Here is a 23,391-nt window from a genome sequence, read left to right on the forward strand (position 1 = left end):
AGTAATTTTTGGTTACGCTTCCCTGTGTGATAGAAATATTTGTATTTTTGGTACATATAAAGTTTTTATACATAATTGAGATTGTTAATTATGTATTTTGTTCCTTTGTGCCATGTTTTTATTCTTATCTGTTATTTTTTGAGAGAATTATGCTAGTCCCTTACTCAAATCTGTCAGTTTTGTATTTAATCAGTTTTTGCTTGTACCTGTTATTTTCATGCTGTGTTAGGTACATAAAAGTCTATATAATTTATTTTACATGATGGGTTATCACTTTTAGCAGTATGAAACTGTGCTTATTTGCTTATTGCTTTAAATCCCATTTGTCATTTTGTTTCAGGTTTATCTTAAACAGTATATAGCTTTATTAGGTGTCCATAATCCATAAGACTTTTAATAGGTGAATTTAGTCCATTCACATTTGTTTTTTTACTGGAATATTTGGACTTATTTGTACTATTTTGTATTTTTCATTTGCCTTATTATTTCATTATTACCTTTTGCCATATTTTGTTGGCGTATTCAAGTTTTCTTTGCTCTTCCTTTAGTGGTTTGCAAGATGTGCAATCTGTTTCTCTGTATTAGTGCCTACTCTTAATGTCTAGAGTTAATATTTGTTTCATTCCCTCTACCATACAAAAAACTATAGTTTGCTTTCACTTTCCTTTATTTGCTTTTATTTTATAAAAAAATTTTACTTTTGAACTTAATTTTACTAATTTTTTGGTTTACCACTGATTTGCCTCCCTTCTGTCTTAGATTACTTTTGTTTTGTTTTTAATTCTTTAGAGAAGATTTGTGAAAAGTTTCCCAAGTCTTTGTCTGAAAGTATCATCACATTTGAATGGTACTTTGGCTGGGTATAGAAGTACATATTGAGAATTGTTTTCTTTCCAACTTTAAAGATACTTTCCAGTCATCTTTTGCTTCATATGCTACGGGGGCAAAGTCTCATGTGAGATTAATTTTATTTTCATTGTTGGGCTGTACTTTTCGTGTAATCTGTGGTGCATAGTTTCACTTCTAGAAATGCCGTATTCAGTGGTTTTTCTTGGGTGTTCTGTTTGATGCACTTGGTTCATGTCTCATGCTGCGCTCACGTTTGCTTGGTGCTTGGGGATTGTTAGTTGTGTGCTTAACTTTTTAATTTCTTTTTGGAGATTCTCTTAAACGTGTCATTACTCAGTCGTGTCCGACTCTTTGTGACCCCATGGACTATAGCCTATGAGGCTCCTCCGTCCATGGGATTTTCCAGACAAGAGTACTGGAGAGGTTGCCGTTTCCTTCTCCAGGGGATCTTCCCGACCCAGGGATCAAACCCAGGTCTCCTGCATTGCAGGCAGATGCTTTACCCTCTATGCCAAAGGGCAAATACACATACCAATGAGATTCTCTAGTAGTCTGCAAATGCAGTGTCTGAGTAACCTCCAGTTGATGTGGGGGAGGAGCAGAGGGTGGCCTGGTATCTGGTCTTAGTATTTGACAGACTGTCAGACCACCTCTGCCCCTGTGCCCACAGTCACCACCCTGACCTGGAACAAATACCTGCTTGTTCATGCTCAGTGAGTTGCAGAGTGAGAGAACTGGGTTCATTCTTTTTTAAAATTTTTTTGGTGGATTCATTCTTGTAGTGATTGTCTTCAGTGCAAGTCTTTCCTATTTCCAGACTGTCTTCTGGAAAGGGCCGACACAGATGCTTCTATCAGCTGGTTCCTCTTTTAGTCTGATCCTGTGTGCCATCTACCTTTGCTGTCATATCTAGAGATTTGTGGGGAGAAAGAGAGCTGGATCATACTCAGTGAGCTGTTGATTCCAGTGCCTCTGTTGACTTTCAAGAATGTGAACTAAGTTGACTTCACCGAGTTAGAAGGGAAAAGGAAAAAAATGGGATTATTCAGGCAAGAATACTGGAGTGGGTTGACATTTCCTCCTCCAGGGGATCTTCCCGACCCACGGATTGAATCTGCTTCTCCTGCATTGGCAGGGGGATTCTTTACCACTGAGCCACCAGGAGAAGACTTTACTCTGCTTTAAAAAGCAAAACTATACTATAGGTTTCTTCAAATATAGAAACTCTAAAATGAAAAAAACTGTTTCTCAGATCATGCACAGAACTTTTCAGTTGTAAAACCCTGACATTGTTTATATCTTTCTACTTCACTACATTTTTTAAGTTTAGTTTCAAGTTGAAATGAACTAGATTTGATACCGAAAACTTTATCATCTCACTTGAGATTCAGAGGCTTCCAGGGAAGTTAGTTTTGGAACTGAAAACCTCTATATTAGGTGCTTCCTAGTTTATAGACAAACAGTTTCAAGGATGAAATATTAGATCTCTTCATTAGTTTATTATTTGCTAAATTAATATGTAGGAGAAGTCATTGAAAGCTAAATTACCTAAGACGTGGGACCGTGTTAGTACGGTGCACAGGTTTGGACTTAGAAGTCAGTGCGGATGAGCTTTGGGGATGTAAACAGAAGGTCTGTATACACTGTCCACAATTTGCAGTATTCAATAGAGATTATTCACGTGTGCAGTTACAAGAAGGTAGGCAGAAAACTAGAGTTCTTTTTATAAATCTGTGTTTTGTCCCACATTAAAATCTTACTCTCAGTAAACTAGGAATAGAGGGGAACATTCTCAGCTTCATAAAAAACATCTTCAAAAATCTACAGCTAACATACTTAATGATGAATGACTGAATGCTTTCATCTTTATGCTTTCCAAGTTTAGAAACAAGACAAGGATGTTCACTCACCACACTTATGGGGCATAGTACTAAAAGGCACACAGAGTGGAAAGGAAGAAATAAAACCACCTCAATCTGCAGAGGACATGATTTTCTGCATTGAAAATCTCGAGATGTGTATTTACAGAAAAATTCCTAGGAATGATAAGTGAATTCAGCAGGATCACATGATACAAGATCAACACACAAAAACCAGTTACATTTCTCTATATTAACAAACATCTGGAGCCTGAAATTAAAAATGGTATATTTACAGTCCTGTGAAAGAAAATGTATGTATCTAAGAAAACACATATAACAAAATAATTCATGCTGAAAAATGCAAAATGCTAATGAAGGAAATTTAAAAAGTCTTAAATGAATGGAGAGACGAATCATGTTCATGGATTGGAAAACCAGGTAGTACAGATGTCACTCTTGCTAATTGATCCATGGGTTTAATCCAGTTCCTGCCAAAAGCCCTGCAGAGTTTTTGAGGACATAGACAGCATTATTCTAAAACTTGGGTGGAAAGGCCATGGACCCAAAATAGCTAAAACAATATGAGAAAGAAGAGCTGGAGAGGAGTCGCTATTATACCACTCTGGAAAATAGTTTGGCAGTTTCTTATAAAACTAAATATATACTTCCCATACAGCTCTGCAGTTGCACTCCTGGGAGTTTATTTTCACATGAAAATCTGTATGTGGTTGTTCGTAGGAACTTTATTTGTAATAGCCCCAAACTGGAAACAGGTCACATGTCCTTCAGTGGGTGAAGTTGTGGTGCATCCTTGCCCTGAAATGCTATGCAGCAATAAAAAGGAACAAACGATTCATTTAACAGCCTGAATGGATCTTAAGAAAATTATGCTGAGTGAAAAAATGCCAATCTCAAAAACTCACATACTGCACAATTCCCATTTATATAACTCTTGAACTAAAATTAAAGAGATGGAGAACAGACTGGCAGTTGCCACAGGCTGGAGATGATAGTGAGTGATGTAGTTACACAGGGATAGCATGAAGGAGCCTTGGGTGGTGGAGCACTTCTGTAGCTGGTGTCATTCAATGCGTCTATACCTGGGATGAAACTGCATGGACGCTGCACACGCTGAGTGCATGTAAAGCAGGGAAACCCGAATAAGCTCTGTGGAGTAAACCAGTCAGCTTCCTAGTTGTGGTGGTGTGCTATAGTTACGTAAGCTGTTGCCACGGAGAAAATTGGGTGAAGAGTACATGGGACCTCTCTGTGCTTTTTTTGTGTGTGTGGCGGGGGGAGCAACTCTTGTGAATCTATAATTATTTCAAAATAAAAAGTTAAAAAATACTTACTATTCTTTGCCTAAGGTGAAAGTGAAGTTGCTCAGTCGTGTCCAACTCTTTGCAACCCCATGGACTGTAGCCTACCAGGCTCCTCCGTCCCTGGGATTTTCTAGGCAAGAGTACTGGAGTGGGGTGCCATTGCCTTCTCTAGGGGATCTTCCCAACCCAGGGATCGAACCCAGGTCTCCTGCATTGTAGGCAGACGGTTTACCACCTGAGCCATCAGGGAAGGTAAGTATTTTAATGTAGATGTTCCTGAGCTGTTGTGTAGGGGTTGTTTTTACTTTATTTTTTAACAATAATGCCTCATTATGGTCTGAGAGTGAAGGTCGCCATGGCAGAAACACACTGCATTTTTTCATTGCTAACAAATTATTTTTATATTGTATTTTAAAAAATAAAATGAATTGTAAAACCAGATAATCAGCCAAAAATTATCCTGTATCCACTGAGGCCAGAGCATTGAACCTTCACCATGTTGAAAATATGTACTTGCATTTATTTTGGAGAAGTGGTTCTTAGGTCTTTCTGACTCGGTAATGCCTTAACATCCGAGGAAGTCTATGGACACATCTTAGAATTGTGTTCTTTTTAATTATTCTTTTCTTTGTCCTGACTTACTGCATGTGAAGAACATCTCAAAATCCAGTGTGAATTTAAAAATGACTGTCTGATCTCCCTGAAAAGAATTACCTTGTGTTGTCAAAAAGTAGATCAGTAAAACATAAATTCAGACATTCTTGACTGTTAATTTATATGCTAATTATATCTTGTATAATATTTGGGAAATCTTGGTGTATTTAAGCCCAGAGCTATAGTTAAGCTGGAGGCCACATATAATGTGCTTACAGCAGTCATTCCTCAGTCTCTTCTAGTCCTGTGAGAAAGTATCTCTACACGCTCTTAACCATGGAAGAGTCTGTCAGAGGGCTTAGGAAATGGGAGCCACCAAAAGACCTGTGATTCTAGCATTATATGTATAAAACATTTAAATATTCTCTGACATTTTTTAAAGGATTCCTCCTTCCTATACAGATAGTGCAACCTAACCTAAACTTTGTGACGGAACTTTGAAGTAATCCAAAAAGGTGTGCACAGATGAGAGGTTTCTCCCATAGGTTTCCATCAGTCTGCCATTATAGCGTATACCGTGAATGCCTTGCTTTTATTTCATACTTGTTACAGAAAAGCCGTTATGTACTCGCTGAACGCCCTTGCCAGGCTGCACCAAATCTGTGTACAGTTTCAGTTTTCTCAGTTGTCACTCATTAGAGACAGATGTCTTGTAATGTTTCAGTATTTTCTGACTTGAACCTTTTCTTCCCGGTCAGAATCGGGCTAAATTTTATATTATTTATTCTTATCCTGTTTGTCATTTGGACATAGGGTCTCGATGAGTGTAGGTTGGAAGACCTTAGGCATACGTCAGAGTTTTAGGCCCCAAACTCCGGAATTTGGGATTACCTATTTTTAAGGGGTGATTTATGCCTCTTCTGTGTGTAGGTAAGGAAGTTGGTCCTTTTTAAAGTAGCACCTTATTTTACTCTAAAAAGGAGTCATAGAACCTACTTGTGTAAGTGTGCCCACCATGAGCTGCACTGGACCCTGGGGCTCAGGCCTAGTCACACGGGTAGCATCTGTTTGCTGAGAAGTGAAAATACACATCTGTAGAAATGTGGCACACGCCTTCCACAACCCAACTGTGAAACACAGGGTCACATGCTCTGAAAGGTACCTTTTTCAAAGTATAGTGCCATCACTTGTCATATAAAACCAAAAGAAAAAATGAAAATCCTTCCCTAAACTTTCTGAAGTTTCACATGCCTAGGAGAAATGAAAATTATTTCAGAAATCACAATTAAAAATTGATCTGGCATGAGCCCTTTGTAAGTAAAAGCACTTGATTTGATATTAGTTCTGTCTTCACAGTGTGTTGGCTTTAAATGTGAATGTTGTTTAATTTGAGAAGGAGGTAGCAATGCCTTGAGTAAAATCTTTTGGGTTTTATAAATAAACTGTTATTGAATTTAATGTCTATAAGGAAGATTCTTGAGCAGGAAGTGTCAGGTGTGGTATAGTCTTATAGGTACCCTGTAGATGGGGTTTTTTAGGCTAACTCAACTGTTGATTTCTTAATGAAAGGTTTGAGAAACATGATAAAAATGATTTGCGTGTTTTTGATGTTTTCCTTATTGCCTTTTTAGCCATGGTGTATATTGTTCTTACTGTGTAATAAGGTCAGATCAAATGAAACAGATGACTGTTTTGAAAAGTATAACTTACTGTCGAGTGGTATGGTGAGATTTAAACTGGTGGTTCTTAACTCGTCACTCACCAGTTTCACTGGGGGAGATTTAAAAAAGAAAAACAAACAAACCTTACCTGGGCAACCCTGCTAGAGATTCTGATTCTGATAGTCCTTGAGTGAGGCCCCCCCACCAGAAGCTTTCATGAGATTCCGATAAGCATCCAGCCTTGCCTACCACTGATTGGAATCCATAGAATCAAATGTTTTCAGCCACTAGTGAAAAAATAGATTCCCAGTATTCTAATGTTCTTTTAGAGAATCAGTAAGGAAAAAAAATTATTTTTAACCTTTAGGTTCAAATGTGGATTCATTTTGATGTTGATAATGGAGCTTAGTTTCTCCCCTCCACCTCCCACCCCCCATTTTTAGGCACACTGTGCTCATTCAGTGAAAACCAAATTTCAGGTCCCTTTGAAAAGTTTTCTGATGCTTCTCCGCTTCCTGGAGCTTGAAGCTAAACACTCATCAGGGTCCCCTTGTCCTGAGGAACCCAGAGACTGTCTTACCTGCTTCCCTTCCACAGCGGTCAGAAAGGTGCTTCACTGCATCGCTCAGAATCCATTTCTTCGTCCAGAAGATGTGCAGTACCTTTGCGATTTTCTCAGGGCTCTGCCGACTGTTAACTAGACAGGGGTTTCGTTTTGTTTTAGGTGAATCTGAGTGCACCTCTTACTCCCTGTAAAATCCTGTAGAAAGACAAAGGTGTGCAGAGCTGGTAATTGCAGGCCCTGTTCGAATAAAAGCCAGAAGTTTGCTCACCTGCACTTGGTGTGTGTCTGTTGTCTGAGGAGGGCAGATTCAGGGCAGATTCGGGCTGGGGTGCGTCTCGCTCTCTGAGGAAGCGGGTGAGAGAATGCATTCCAGCAGCAGCTCTCCTTTTCCCTGTGCTGCTGCCCTTCTCAGACCCTGACAGTTCCGGGAGAGGCGGCCTCTGGGGCTGGGGCGAGGGCCCAAGAGCCGGGGTTGTCCGCAGCTCTAGGGAGAGCTATAGGGAGGGGGCTTTCTTGGGTCTGCAGCCTGAGGCCGCTGTCTCGGGCACCCAGCGCCCAGGAGGAACACAGTGCTTCTCAGTGCCTTTGAGAACAGGACTCTGTTACATCACTCTTCTGCTTGGGACATCTTAAAAGGCTTGCCATTTCACTCAGTCAAAACTGTCATCCTCACAGTGGCTGGCCTGGCCTTCGAGGTTGGTTCCCCCATTTCTTTCCTGACTTTCCTTCGCAGTTTTTCCTGTCATTGCTCAGCCGCTGGGCCTGCCGGTCACCCTCCTCCTGCTCCAGCCCTGCCCTCAGGCCTCATCTCCCTACCGCTTCCGCTCACTTACCCGTCCCTCGGTGTTCTGGGGGTCGGAGTAGTTCCTGCCTTAGGGTTGTTGTAGGGATTAGGTGAATGGAGACCCTGGGGAGTCAGCCTTCAGCCATCAGCTCTAAGTGTCTGCACAGCCACCTCTGGAAGAGAAACAGGACACCTTGCATTTCTGCGGCGCTGCAGTGGCCTCCTTTTCCTACCTGGGGTGCTCTCTCCTCCTCTGGGCATGTGTCCTGGCGGAATTTCTGAAATGTTGGCTGCCTGGTGAAACTGGGAGGAAGGGCATGAGTGCATGTGCTTTCTCGCTCGTGTTTGTAGCTGTGAGTAACTTTCTGAATGTTAGGTTTGTGTTGAGGGCGTAGATTGGCTTCTGAAGAAGGGTGGGTGGGTGGGTGGGTGGGGGTGTGTGTGTGTGTGTGTGTGTTAAGGTTAGGTTTTTTTTTAAAAAAAACACTGAAGGTCCTGGTATTTACTTGATAACTGCTTAGTTTCTTGCAACTTCAGAAGAGTTGTTCAAAATATACAAAACAGTAACTATTTTAATACAGAAATACATATGAAAGGAGAAGGCAATGGCAACCCACTCCAGTACTCTTGCCTGGAAAATCCCATAGATGAAGGAGCCTGGTGGGCTGCAGTCCATGGGGTCGCTTCACTCTCACTTTTCACTTTCCTGCATTGGAGAAGGAAATGGCAACCCACTCCAGTGTTCTTGCCTGGAGAATCCCAGGGACGGGGGAGCCTCGTGGGCTGCCGTCTATGGGGTCGCACAGAGTCGGACACGACTGAAGTGGCTTAGCAGCAGCAGCAACACATATGAAAACTGAAGCCACTTGTCTTCACCACTTATCTTCACTTCAGGTGTGACACAGGAACCTTTGGGGTGTTGGAAATGTCAGATTTGGTTGTTTTTTATGCCATTTATTTGTGGAGAGAAATATACACCTGTTAAACACTAGTTTGCAGAACAAAGAATCAGAATAATGTCAGTGATGCAGCAAGTTCGGAATCCTTTCAGTCAGAATGCACATTGTTGGACAGACTCGGAGCTCCAGATGCCCCCACAGAGTGACTGTCTTGTGTTTAAGAACTGTGAAGGATGTGTATCTGCTTCCATCAGGGCTCTGGGCTTCATCCCTCTCCTGTGTGTCTCCTGAGGTGGGCCTGGTGGGACTCGTCAGCAACAGGCCCCCCACTTTCTGGGGAAACCCTGCCCAACGGGTCCTGGAGCTGTCGTTACTCCCAGAGTGGTTGGGACATGCTTTCACAGTCACCTTAACACACAGCTGGCTTCTTCCAAGGGCCGTGACTTCTTTCAGTCCGATCCTCACGGTAGCGTTGACTTTGGTAGAGAAAGGTGGTTCAGTCGTGGGGCAGGGCATCTGGAGCCAGGCCAGGTCATCAGTGGGACTCCTGTGGAGCTGATGCTTTGATACAGCCACGATGCCAAGTCGTGTCCTTCACCGAGTTTCATTTCTTAGTCCCCTCATTCTGAGTAACCCATTTTCTATATAATCTGCTCTGTCTCTGGAAGACATTGGTGTGTCTTAAGTATTTTTATTGATTTATTAGCCTGACGGTGATTTAGTTAAAATTATACCCAGCATAAGGCACTGCCTAATTTAATATTTTAGAACTGTTTATGTATTTGGCTGCATCATGTCTTATTGCGGCATATGGGATCTTAGTTCCCCAACCAGGGATCACACCTGCCCCTGCCGCATTGGAAAGCAGATTCTCAGCCTCTGGGCCACCAGGGAAGTCCCCTGATTCAGAATTATTTTAAACCGTGAACCTAAGGAAAAACTGTGGGTCCCCAGCATTCGTGGCGACATCTGATGAGTAGGAAAATAAGACTGTGAAGTTAGATCCTCCTCACAAATGCACCCCAGTCCCCCTGGTGCCTGGGGTGCAGCCGGGCACAGAGTAGGCACTCTGGTTTGTTGGATAAAAACAAAGGCTTTTAAATGGCTTTAAAAAAAAAAGGTGATGAGATGCAGAGGACATGCATCCTGTTGGCCTTTTCCCTTCAGAATTGGGTGGCATGATGCCAAGCATAATCGCTCCAGATGGCGAGCTTGTCCCGCGTGCTCAGTAGTGAGGTCGTGGAGAGAGGGAACTTGCGTCTGTTTCCATCTTGTCTGTCTATGTTCCATCCTCATCTCCTGGTAAACATGACGAGCTCTTCCTGTTTGTTGAATAAACATTGCAGAGATAAGGAATGAACATTTACCGTCTTCTAAACTTCTTTACAAAGTTTAGTTGTGGTTGCCCTCCCTGCCTCCTCCTGATCTCTTTGGTCACATCATACCTCCTTTTTCTCACCTTCTGTTTGGTTATTTAATGAGTCCTAGACTCACCACGAGTCTGATGAGAGCTGTGGGGCTTCTTTGGGAGAAATGCGGAGGTGCAGTTTCTGAGGTGTTTTATGAATCATCATGAAGCCCTTTTTAAAATCTGACCTTGGAGCCGCATAAAAAGCGGGCCCACAGCTTTTTGAGAGAAAGGATGAGCACAAGCATGATTGCAGTAAACCTCGGGGCATAAAACACAGGTGCAGAGTCGGGGCCTTGTTTTTTGTGCGTAACTCTTAAGAGTTCTCATTTTCCTTATAGAGTTTTCAGTTTCCTAGCTATGACTTGGGAAGATGGTAATGGAAAATTGGAGGTAAAGTTTTAAAAGGGCTACTTCCAAAAGGAATGTCATGTCATTTGAGGGAGCACTGTTCTGTTTTTAAAAGCTAAAATAGATTTAATTTGTTGGTTATTGGGTATGTTTGATATGATTTTTTTTTAAAGATTTTTTTGATGTGGACCATTTTCAAAGTATTTATTGGATTTGTTACAATAGTGCTTCTGTTTTATGATTTGGTTTTTTGGCCCTGAGTCATGTGGGATCTTAGCTCGCTGGCAGAGATTAAACCTGCACCCCCTGCATTGGAAGGCGAACTCTTAACCACTGGACTGCCAGGGAAGTCCCATGATTTTTAGAAAAAGTAAAAAAAAAACCCCGCATACTCATTTTTGTGTTGTAACAGTTTTTGTGTATTAACTCTTCACCAACATTTGGAGGTTCTTGTTACAGTGTAAGAGAACGTGGATCGGGAGCTCCAGTAGATGCAGGGAAGCCCCTCAGATGGTGTGACCCTCTGTTCCAGGGTGTGGAGCCCAGTTTTGTACTCATTTCTAGAAGGCAGAAACTGATTTAACAAATCCTTAATAGGCTAATGTACACACATACCAGTAGATTGATATATCAGACATTAAATACCAGTTCAGTGCACGATGCTGGATGCTTGGGGCTGGTGCGCTGGGACGGCCCAGGGGGATGGTATGGGGAGGGGGGAGGGAGGAGGGTTCAGGATGGGGAGCACGTGTATACCTGAAATTTTTTTTAATTTTAAAAATTAAAAAAAAAATAAATATAATAAATTCCCGATCCAAAAAAAAAAATATCAGTTCACTGTAAGCTTACATTCTCGCATCAGAGTAGTTTTATTTTCTTAACCTTACCTGTTTTTCAGAGTTTTAAAAAGGATGTTATACCTAAGGTACTCTTATAGTGTATTAAAAGTTGATTGGGCTTAACCTTTTCAGGAACTTTTGTGATCCATTGAAACTTTGGAGGTCATAGGATTCTTGTTTGAGTCGCTGCCTCAGCTCTAGAAGGAGCTCTTTCCAATCTGGAATTTTAGTTCACCTATTCCTCTTGTTTCCAAGGCTTCAAAAGCATGATTCTGCAAGTTACCATTTTGTTTCTAGTTGTTAGAGCAGGGCCATCCGTCTGCTGTAGCCCATTCTGCTCTGCCTGGAAGCAGAAGATTCCCGGAGGTTTTAGATTAGTCCGAATTTTTTCCTCAATCATGAGAGTTTGTGGGTGGGGCACAGTGCCATCTGTCCCGCGGACAGTTGTATTATCAAGTTGTCAGTAAACAGCTTGATGAATTCTTGGATTTGCCATCTAGCTTCAGTAGTGAAATCATCAGTCAGCAGAGGCAAGAATAGAAAAGAGCTTGTGTTCTGTGACTTCCTAACCTTTGGCTCTTTGAGCTGCTCTCTGGAGTAAAGGGAGCAGCTTTTCATATGGTGAGGAGGCTTTCTCAAGTTGTTCTTGTGTTGTTTTAGGTAGGATAAGTGAACTTCAGAATCCTTAGCCATCTGTGTTTTGTACCAGTTAGGGAACTACTTACTGATCACTTTCTTTAGATGAATTCTTGAGTTGTCCCAAACACAAGCGAGCACCAGAAAGCAAGCAGATAAAGGCTGGTGGGATGTTGACATGGGCTGTCCTCGGCCATGTGTAAAGCTCATGTATTTTGTTTACAGTTGTCATTTTCAGAGTCTTACTCATATCCTTATTTATTAGTCAATTTTACATAACATTCTAGGAAAGATCAATAAATTTGTTTTTCTAACCTTCACCTCATAGGTAACACAGGGACTTTCTAGAGGCCAGCACACTGATAGCAGCAAGAGTTGAGGGAAGAATCATGAAATTGTAATCAACAACTCTTAATTTTGTCCCTTTGTTTGTTGTCTAGAGTCCAGGCTTTTATCTGGGCTTGTGGGTACTTTGGAGGTAGAGTGAGATACGTGGAAGCATTCTAGAATGGGAATCCTAGATGGAGGGCAAGGTGGAGCCATCTTTTATAAGCCAGATGTTTATTATTTTCTCTGTAAATGAATGAACAGAGATGAACTGTGGCAAGACCCAGGACACACAGGGCAGCAGAGCCTTGTCTCCGGGAAATTCATGACCAACCTATAAGGCCTTGTGCATTTCACTGCCCAGCACAGCGCCGGGCGTATACGTGCTGAACACACACATCGGTTTCTGCTGGCGGCCCTGTAGAGTAAGGACTGATGCTGGTGATTAAGTGATGCAGAAAAAAAGAAGAGGCCCTACTGATTTAAAATTCTTCCATTATCAGAAGGCATCATAGGAAGAATTATTTAGTAAGTCGTACGGGAGTAATTAAATATTTCGAGAAGAAGGGATGATAGCTCCCTACCTGTGTCATATGTCACAGTAAATTCCAGGTGAATTCAGGATTTGTATATGAAGAATTAAGCTCCCCTAGAGTTGAATATTCATAAGATCTTGGCATTTCTAAACAGGAATCATAAGAAATTGGTGATAGATTTGATTACTTTATGGGTATGGTGCATATATGTTTAAAATAAAGTTATAATGGGAACAAACAGGGGAAATAATTTGTAATATAGATAACTATTCTTACTATAGAATGACCTCTTAAGAAATCATTGAGAAAACTCTCAAGACAAATGCAAAGATTTGCTTTACAAGTCATAAGAATAGCCAATGAAGAAGGAAAAGGTTAACCTTAAAGTAATTAGAATATTCGGTACTTAGTGTAAAGGGACAGCAATGAAGACTATGTGGGGGACTCCCCTGGTGTCCAGTGGTTAAGACTGTACCTTCCAGTGAAGGGGGATGTGGGTTTGATCCCTGGTCAAGGAGCGAAGAGCCCACATGCCTCACGGCCAAAAACCCAAAACAGAAACAGTATTGTAACAAATTTAATAAAGACTTAAACATAAAGACTATATGGTATAAAAAAAAGGATTATGTGAGTCAGTGGAATTGAATAAAGAATCTGTAAATGAACACACACGTATTGTTTGATAGTTTCTGATAAAACGAACGTACAGCCCAGCAAGCCCACTCCTAGGTGCTTACCCAAGGCAAATGAAAATTTAAGTCTGCACCAGTGCCTGTACACACGTGTTTTTAGTGACTCTATTCATAACTATCTCAAGCTTAAATAAGCTGTGGAACACCTGTGCAAAGGGATACCACTCAGCAGGAAGAAATGATGGATTATTGGCACGCGCAGCAACATGGACAGATCTCAGATGCATCGGTGAAGGAAGCCAGACTGCAGACAGCACACACTGCATGAGTCCATTTATAGGCAGGACTTTTGGGACAGAACACAGACCTGCTGTTGCCAGGGGCTGGGCGGGGAGGAGGAGTTGTCTGCAGGGTGGCACGGGGAATTCTCGAGAGTGCTGCTCTGGATCTCTGTGTGTCTGCTGTGATGGTGGCTCCGTGACCGCGTATGGTAGAGCTTGCAGAGGTGCACACTAACAGTGGTGAACTCTAGTTGTGTCAGTTTTACGTTGGAGAAATTGGGGGGAAATAACCAGGACAGCGCAAATTAAAACAAATGTGTTACATCTTTAGCCTATCTATTAATAATAGGCTAATATGAAAGATTGTGGTATTGGGAAGTGGAGGCTTGCCTCAGGCTGCCAATAAAATCTTACTGTCATTAAACACATATCTCAAAATCTGAAGAAAGTAAATGTTAACTTTTAAAAACAGGAAATATGTGGTTATATTTGGGAGAGCTTCTTAGGTAAAGTTTTAACGTGAAGGAATCTAACAGTTATAATTCTGTGTAGGACCAACCAGATTGTACGTTTATTGTAATCCCTAGAAAGATATATTGATTTTTTTTTAATGTAGGAAAGTATCCTGTGTATGTTTTTAAACAACATGGCTCCTGGTGGTTTCGTCACTGAGTTGTGTCCGACTCTCTGCGACCCCATGGACTGTAACCCACCAGGGTCCTCTGTCATGGGATTTCCCAGGCAAGAATACTGGAGCGGGTTGCCATTCCCTTCTCCAGGGGATTTTTCTGACCCAGGGATTGAACCCGCGTCTTCTGCACTGCAGGCAGATTCTTTACCGGCCAGGCCACCAGGGAATTAATTCCATGCATTTTAAAACCACATGGCTAGTTTAGGCTTTATGCATAGAGAACTAACCAAAACGCACATTTCAAGAACTCATATTTTGAATTTTTGAACCTTTTTTTATGTAGAGCAAGTACGCTATGTTAAAGTTTATTTCTCTTTATCCTCAAATGAGGATGTTAAAATCTCTTGACATGTTTAACATTTTAGGGAGTCTAGAGAAATGCTGTGTTCCGTTAAAGGACATGCCTCATTTGACTTTGTGCCTCTGCACCCAAAAAGCTGACTTTGCTGCATTTTCAAAGAGAATTACAAAAGTCAGCATATGCAGGTGATTTTTATTAACTGGTATTTTAATGGCTTATATATTTGTCTCATGTTAGAACACCTCAGTCTTACACAAAAGGCTCAGTGTTTTTAAAATCAGTTTAAGAAAACATGAAAATGTTCCACTAGCTATTAAACTAAAGCATCAAGTTAGTGGAGACTTCACATTTATTCTTTCGTCTGCATAACTGGTATTGTTTGAGATGACATTTTTAGGTTTGGTACTGAACTTGGGACACTTTTTACTTTCTAGATCAGAGTCAAATTGTGACATCACTTCGCGTTTGTCATAATCCTGTAAAATCACTTCTTAAAATGAAATCAGAGTCCCCGAAGTGTCCGTGATGTGGCAGTGATCCCCATACCCTCTCCTTGCAGAGCACCCATGTTGACATTTGGAGAAGGATGTCCTCTTAGGCATGTTGCCATCCTCTTGAGCTTTGTTAGTAGACGCAGAAAATATTTATCATATGAACCTTTTAAACGTTGTGGCTAGTATTGAAATTGGACAAAAGTTAGAGATTTTTCTCATAAACTTGTAAAAGGAAGTTTTTAGGTTTCACAGGCTTTTTGTTCTGAGATCTGATTTTGGAAAGGTATGAGTTTGTAACTGACTGTTGCTTCTCCAAAGTATATAGAAACCAGTGCTTCGAGGGAGGAGATTTCTAGGACCCTGGAGTATCCACACTGACTCTGGGAGTGTCCGCAAGCTGGATGACGGGGGTCTGGCTTCAGGTCACCTTCCCCTTGAGAACTCTCAGGTTTGTCCGGAAGCAGGGAAATGGAGCCGGAGGGTGACCCAGCCTGCAGCACTGCTCTGACCCCTTCCCAGGCTTCACGAGACCCCAACCCGCTTCCTAGACACCGGAGCACCAAGACACCACCAGGAAGACAGTTACCCAGAGCGTCTCTGGACCACAGCTTCGCCCTGGTTCTTTTCATCACATTCTGTAAGACTCTCAGGGGTGTTTGTGAAACTTCACTGAGTTTAATATTTGAGTTTTCTTAATCCTTGAAGGAAATTATTTGTGCTGAAAATTAAAAGCAGTGTAATTCCCATTATTGCTATTCATGCAGTGGGGAGGTTGGTCTATGAAGCCCTTAAGGGAGCCCTGCAGAACCGAATGTCCCCACACCACAGGTTCACTGTGAGCCGGTGGCTCAGTGAATAGGGAATGCGTCCTAGACGTTTTTCAGATTACCTTCTACATTCCTATAAAGAGGTTTCTGCTTGTTCATTTAAAATATGTACGCATCAGAATAGTCTGTTAAACACAGCTAATTTAGATTTACTTTTTAAAACAAGTAATAAATGAATGGTCTTCTAAGGTAATTCAGATAATACAGAAGTATATTTAAGAAAAAGTGTAAAATCCCTTTTGCTTTCTCCTGCCGGTTCCACTGGGGCCTCCCAGTTTGCTCAGTAGTAAAGAATCCTCCTGCTGGAGATGTGGGTCTGCTGGATCGGGAAGAGCCTTTGGAGGAAGAAATGGTAACCCACTCCAGTGTTCTTGCTGGGAAATCCCGTGGACAGAGGAGCCTGGAGGGCTACACTCTTGGGGTTCGCAGTGAGTCAGACACGACTGGGAGACTGAGCCACACACTAGCCCCACCGCTGTGTCTAGAGGCAACCATTCATGATCCTTGCAGACTCTGCAGTGATACATGTGGCACTGTTTGCCCAGACATCCTCTCAGAAAGTACCAGATAGGTAGTGGTGTCTGCATTTTGAAGAGGAGAAAACGAAGATGTAAGGAAGCTGGGTCACTTGGCTAAGAATACATAACTAATTCGACGGCCAGGGTAGAATTTGGACCTGGGTCTCTGATGCTGTAGCCCAGGCATGCTCTTTTCCTTGGGCAACCCTGAAAGGAATCACACAACTATTATGTTCTGGCCTGGCTTATCTTTCCTTCCTTATCTGTGAAGTCACTTCCCAACTGGTATCAAAATTAGACTTGCAAAGTGACTTAGGAAAGAATGCTGAGTTGGAAGAGTATCTGCTGCTTGTCTGGTTTGGATCTGGATGAACGTATGTAGTCGTATAGCATGTGCTTCAAAACCTTTGGCTCCTTGAACTTTTCCCGGTTTTCTCTTGACCTGAAAAAACAAGTTTGCATAAGGCCTTAAACAGCTGACACTGCATCTTGTCCTCATTGGCCCCCCACCTCCTGGCCCCGCTCTCTCAGAGCCTTGCTTAGTCTCCTTGCCCTCTCACTAGCCACTGACTGCCCCTGTACCTCAAACTTCTGCTTCGGCTGCCTTCTGGGGGCCCATCCAAACAGTGTTTGTAGAAGTCCTGCTGTGTCTTTAGTTTCTCGTTGACTCCATTCAGCAGACTTCATTGAGCAGACACCGCCTGGGTGCAGGGGACGAACTCTACACTAAGGAGCGTAAGCAGTGGAAGAAGACAGCCTGGGTAGTTACAGCTCGCTGTGGTGATGCTGAAATCGCCAGGCGGCCCGTGTCGCCGGATTGGAGGGCAGTGAGTGTCAGCGGTAGGAGCCTTTGCTTCTAAGTACATGCTGGAACTGGCAGTATCTGCCTCACGTGGAGGTCTTCCCTGGTGGCTCACACGGTTAAGAAACCACCTGCAATGCAGGAAACCTGCATTCAGTTCCTGGGTTGGGGAGATTTCCCGGAGAAGGGAACGGCTCCCCACTTGAGTATGCTTGCCTGGAGAATTCCATGGACAGAGGAGCCTGGCGGGCCACAATCCATGGAGTTGCAAAGAGTCGGACAGGACTGGGCGACTCACACGGAAGTCAGAGGACCCACAGAGTGTAGGGTCTAGGATGTCTCCAGAGTTTTGATTGGGTAGACGGAGCTGCTGTTGTCCAGGTTAGAATACAAGTGAGCACGAATAGGTTTGGGTGAAAGGTGATAAGCTTGGTTTGGGCAGCATTGCTTTTTGAAGTCCCCAGGGGACGTTTAGGTGGATTCAGGTCTGGGAAAGAAGTTTTTTCAAGTAGATGTGGGATGATGAGATTCATTCTCACTCTTTCAAGAAAAGAAATGATTCTTTGTTAAATTATGAAATTTGACAGGACTTCCCTAGTGGTCCTGTGGCTAAGACTCTGCACTCCCAGTGCAGGGGCCTGGGTTCGAATCTCAGTCAAGGAGCTAGATCCCACATGTCACAACTAAGGCCTGCTGCAGCCGAGTAAATATCTAAAAGTCATACTAAAACTTGGCTTCCAACTGGAGTGTTGATAAAATCAGGAGTAGCGGAGCTATCATAGAGCATAGACGTATCCACGTTCTGCTTTCCTCTCCTGCCTCACTCCTCAAGGTGTTAGTTCAAATTACCCGACAGTTTTCTACTTTTAGAATGGCCTCTAGTTATGTCCCTTAGATCCAGCCACTGATCTTGTTCAGAACAAGAAAAAATCCTTAAAAAGTAGAGCTCTAGGTGATTTTGAATGCAGATGAGTAGCTCTTACTGTGTAGATAGGAATTCACATCAGTGGACTATAGGGATTAGGCTTCTGCATCTCATTCAAGAACAGAGGCCCTCGATTGTGTTACAGAACTCCTGGGAGCTGCACACTTGTGTAACAGTACTTGCTGTTCTGAGAAAGCATTCCCTTTAACATCACTACTGGGTCATGTGTCAGTTGCTAGTGACCGTAGTGGGAACTGCAAAGTGATTGCCTAAGTCCTGCCCGTGGTAAGTGGTGCTATGAAAGGTGCGGGTCCCTCCCTCACCTGTAGCGGTTTTAGAACATTCTATTCTTGTCGCTTGCTTCGTGAGTCATGACTCATGGCTACTGATAAAAGAAAGCCAGAGGGAAAACATAGAGGGTTCTACCTAAAGCCTGCCTTCTGGTCGTCCCATTTTTGTTACTGTCTAATCCCTGTCCATTTTTCTGCTGTCTAGATGATTCACTTCAAAAATGATTTTTCAGAAACCTTTCAGTAGTTGTGACATCTTCGCTTCTGCACCCTTTGGCGGGTACTTTTCTCAGTGTAGCCATACTTTGATTGTTTTGTGTTCATTTTGTTCTTTGGTTAGCCTGCCTGAGCGAACTTGGTAACACAGACCCCACTTCCAGCCCTAGAAACAGCGTGATTCCGTTGTATTAGGATGGACTGACCTACTGAGTGCTGGCAGATGAGACTTGAGTGCTCATTTTTGTCATCTTGTTTCCAGCTACCTTGGGAGCCAGTAAGGGCCCCAGTAGTTTCCCCCCTTTATACTGTCTTTAAAATTTTTTTGTCTATGTGTTTCTCTGCACTGGGTCTTGGTTGCACCCCGTGAGATCTGTGACCTTCACTGTGACACGCGAAGTCTCAGCTGGCGGCGTGTGGTCCACTTCCTTGACCTAGGGATCAAACCCAAGCCCCTGGTGCTGGGAGTGCAGAGTCTTAGCCACTGGACCACCAGGGAAGTCCCTCCATACTTTATACTAAAAAGACTTCGTTATCTTTCCATCCCTTCGCCTTCCATGAGCTGAAAGATTTTTTTTTTTTTTTTAACCACAGGAACTGTATTTGTGAAGTGATACTTTCTTTTTCTATTATTAACCAAGGGTCTATAGTTGGGTATGAAATAAAAACATGTTTCGGATAGTAGTATCAAAATTAAGTTTGATTTTTGAGAGAATTGTTATTTGTGTCCCTGTGGACCTTTAATATGAATAGACAGTTCTGTTAACCTTTTTTCTTTTTTAATGAAAATAAAGTCTGTGTTCTATACTCTCTTACTTTCCCCACTTATCTCACTCCCTCAGTTGCAGACTTGGTGAATTCCTTTTGGTCCTGGGATCTCAAGCTGTGACTGTGATCTATACCTTGGGAGTTTGTAGTTATATTAGCAATTTTTTTTTTTAACGGAAAAGGTAATTTAAAATACCCACTAAAATGAATTTTTATTAAGCCAAGTACCATTTCCCTCCTCCATTTTGGGTTTAACAATCATTCTTGATTCCGTTTTAAATCCTCTTTCACCAGATGTCTACTCCTGGGGCCCTAACCCCTGAGTTATCACCCTTTTTTTAAACCTGAGTTGCTAAAAGACCGTCCCTGTCCTCGGCCCCTCCCACCTCTGGTAGTTGCTCTTTCGCGTGTGGGCTTCATGCCTTCTTAAACTTGAATCTGCCTTCTTTTTCTGTTACCTGCTGTCTGTTTCTCAGTGAATTAGGAGCCCTGGAAGAGTAAGGGTGTCTCATTGATTTCTGGCCTCACTGTGACCTGACAGCCTGCACGGGTGAACCAGAGTGGGGTGGCGGCAGCCTCCTTGGGAATGCTTTCTGTGTGCTGGGTCGGTCCTGAATACTTAGCGTGGATTCGATTCTAATCTTTTTAATGCCCACCACAGCTTTAAGAGGAAGTAACGATTCCCATTTTAAAGATGGGTGACACATTTTTCAGTAACTTGGTTTAAGTCCTCCTTTCATTTAGTGACTGTTTTTCTCTCTTTGCTTTGGCTATTAGGATGGAAAAGTTAATGATTCAGAGACAAAAAGGAAGAAGAAGAGAAATAAAGATTCAGGGGGAAAAAAGTAAATGGAATAAGTGGTCCCTTGAATGATGTCTCCATGAGAAGTCACTTGCCCTTTCCAAAACTTGACCCCCTCAGTCACTCTGCTGTTCTCCTCCAGCTTCAATGCTTCAGACGTCATGGAGCTTTGTAAACTACTTGCCCTAGAATTGTATTGCTGAGTTTCTCAAGTTGTAAGCATTTCCATGTTCAGCAATTATTTGAGCCTGAACTAGAAACAGAACAGTGTATATATTTACATTATTTTTCTCCTTTGCTCTTCTAGACATGCCTCGCTTCATAACAAGCTGAGTGTGTTAGCTTGCTTGGGCAAATGATCCTGAAGAGAACATTTCCAAATAGTTATTGCTGTTGAGGTTACTATTTAACAGAAAAATAAGGTTTTTTAAGCAAATTAAAATTTGGGGGTAATTATTAGTTGATATTTATATTATTTGTTATATTTTTAAATCCTTGGTTCTGTATAATTGTACTGTCAGATGTCATCTCCAGTTTAGCATAGAGAGAAAGTAAAAAGCCAAACTAGTTTAACCAGAGTATGAGCTGACCGGAGAAATAGTACAGCCAAACTTACTTTATAAAAATGTTTGTTCTTTTTTTTTTTTAACAATTTATATGGAAAAATATGAATTTGTTATATCTCATTTACATATGTGTTAATGGTTAGGTTTGGTTACGGTAGTAGCATTAAACATTGTCAGTATTTTAAAGACAGGAGAAAGTTTTTAACTATCCTGATATTTATGTTTATGCATTTTATTGGAGTGTAAATGCTTAACAACGTTGTTAGTTTCTGCTGTTCAGCGAAGCGGATCATCTTGTGTACACACATGTCCCCTCCCTCGTGAGCCCCCTCCCACCCGCCTCCCACCCCAGCCCTCCAGGCGTCGCAGGGCGCAGGCTGAGCTCCCTGTGCTTTGCGCAGGCCCCCGCCGCTGGCTGTTTGACGCATGGCAGTGGTCTCCTGTCCCCGTCTCCCAGTCTCCCGCCCTCCTCTTCCCCCTGTGTCCGCATGCCATTCTCTGGGTCTGGGATTCTGTTGCTGCCCTGGAACTAGGTTCATCAGTGCTGTTTTTCTAGATTACACAGACGTGTTAATACACGATGTGTGGTTTTCTCTTTTTAACTTACTTCATTCTGTACGACAGGCTCTGGGTCCATCCACATCTGTAAACATGACCCAGTTTTGTTCCTTTTTATGGTTGAGTAGTATTCCATTGCACATATGTACCACATTTTCTTTATCCATTCATTTGTCGATGGACATCTGGGTTGTTTCCATGTCTTGCTGTAGTAAATGGTGTTGCAGTTATGGTTTTATGCCCAGAAGTGGGATTGCTTGGTCATATGGGAGTTTTATTTTTAGTTTTTTGTGAAACCTCCATACTGTTCTCCAGAGCCCTTGTATCAATTAGTGCAAGACTGTTGGCATACCCTCTCCAGCATTGTTTGTAGATTTAAAAAAATACTTCTGTGTCTGCATCGCTGTGGGAGGGCTTTCTCGAGTTAGAGGAAGCGGGAATTTACTCTGCTGCGGTGCTGGGCTGCTTGTGGTGGCTTCTCTCGTTGCAGAGCATGGGCTCAGTAGCTGTGCTGCACAAGTGTAGTCGCTCTGTGGCATATGGGATCCTCCCGGACCAGGGATTGCATCTGTGCCCCTGCATTTGCAGGCAGATTCTTGATCACTGGACCACCAGGGAGTCCCTGTGTGTAGTTTTGGATGGTGGCCATTCTGACTAGTGTGAGGTGATACTTCACTGTAGTTTTTATTGCATTTCTATAATAATTAGTGATGTTGGGCATGGTTTTATGTTCCTCTTGGCCATCTGTGTGTCGTCTTTGGAGGAAAGTCTGTTTACCACTTCTGCCCATTTTTGATTGGGTTGTTTATTGTTTTCAAAAATTTTGTTTTTTTGCTATTGAGCTGCATGAACTGTTTGTATATTTTGGAGATAAATTGTCTGTTGCTTCATTTGCAAATATTTTCTCCAATTCTGAGGGTTGTCTTTTCATCTAGTTTATGGTTTCCTTTGCTGTGCCGAAGAGTTTAATTAGGTCCCATTTGTTAATTTTTGTTTTTATTTTCATTATTCTAGGTGGTGGGTCAAAGAGGATCTTGCTGTGATTTATATCAGAAACTATTCTGCCTATATTTTCCTCTAAGAGTTTTATAGTGTCTGGTTTTCCATTTATGTCTTTTACCCGCTTTGAGTTTGTTTTTGTGTATAGTGTTTGGGAGTGTTCTGATTGCATTTTCTTTACATGTAGCTGTCCAGCTTTCCCAGCACTGCTTACTGAAGAGACTGTCTTTTCTCCATTGTGTGTTTTTGCCTCCTTTGTCTTAGGTTAATTGACCATAGGTTTATTTCTGGGCTTTCTGTCCTGTACCATTGATCTATATTTCTGTTTTTCTGTCAATACCATACTGTCTTGATTACTATAGCTTTTATAGTACAGTCTGAAGTTGGGGAGCCTGATTCCTCTAGCTCTTTTTTCTTTCTCAAGATTCCTTTGGCTATTTGGGGTCATTTGTGTTTCCATATAAATTGTAGAATTTTTTATTTTAATTCTTTGCAAAGGTGCCATTGGTAATTTGATAGGGATTGCATGGAATCTGTAAATTATTTTGGGTAGTATAGTCATTTTCACAATATTGATTCTTTGAGTCCAAGAACATGGTATATATCTCCATCTGTTTGTGTCATCTTTGATTTCTTTCATGAGTCTTATAGTTTTTTGAGTATAGGTCTTTTGCCTCCTTAGGTAGGTTTATTCTTAGGTATTTTATTCCTTTTGTTGTGGTGGTAAATGGGATTGTCTCCTTAACTTCTCTTTCTGATCTTTCATTGTTAGTGTCTAGGAGTGCAAGAGATTTCTGTGCGTTAATTTTGTATCCTGCAACTTCACCAGATTCGCCGATTAGCTCTAGTAGTTTTCTGGCATTATCTTTAGAATTTTCTGTGTGTAGTGTCATTTCATCTGCAGTGACAGTTTTACCTTTTCTTATTTGGATTCCTTTTATTGCTTTTTCTTTTCTGATAGCTGTGGCTAGGACTTCCAAAGCTGTGTTGAGTAATAGTGGTGAGAGTGGAGATCCTTGTCTTGTTCCTGATTTTAGAGGAAATACTTTCAGTTTTTCACCACTGAGAAGATTTACTCTGGATTTGTT

The 23,391-nt window shown here is 42.0% G+C and overlaps 1 protein-coding gene and 1 non-coding gene across 23 annotated transcripts in view; both read left to right on the forward strand.

Moving 5' to 3' along the window:
- The window catches only part of SNRK (SNF related kinase), an 83,726-nt gene that overhangs the window by 20,320 nt on the left and 40,015 nt on the right, over positions 1 to 23,391 (forward strand). The window lies entirely within an intron of this gene.
- On the forward strand, positions 1,437 to 1,517 carry MIR2368 (microRNA mir-2368). Its single transcript, NR_030983.1, has one exon. It is a non-coding gene; the product is annotated as a microRNA mir-2368 (primary transcript).

The sequence above is a fragment of the Bos taurus genome, chromosome 22 (genome assembly GCF_002263795.3).
Source record: "Bos taurus isolate L1 Dominette 01449 registration number 42190680 breed Hereford chromosome 22, ARS-UCD2.0, whole genome shotgun sequence".
NCBI classification, from domain to species: Eukaryota; Metazoa; Chordata; class Mammalia; order Artiodactyla; family Bovidae; genus Bos; species Bos taurus.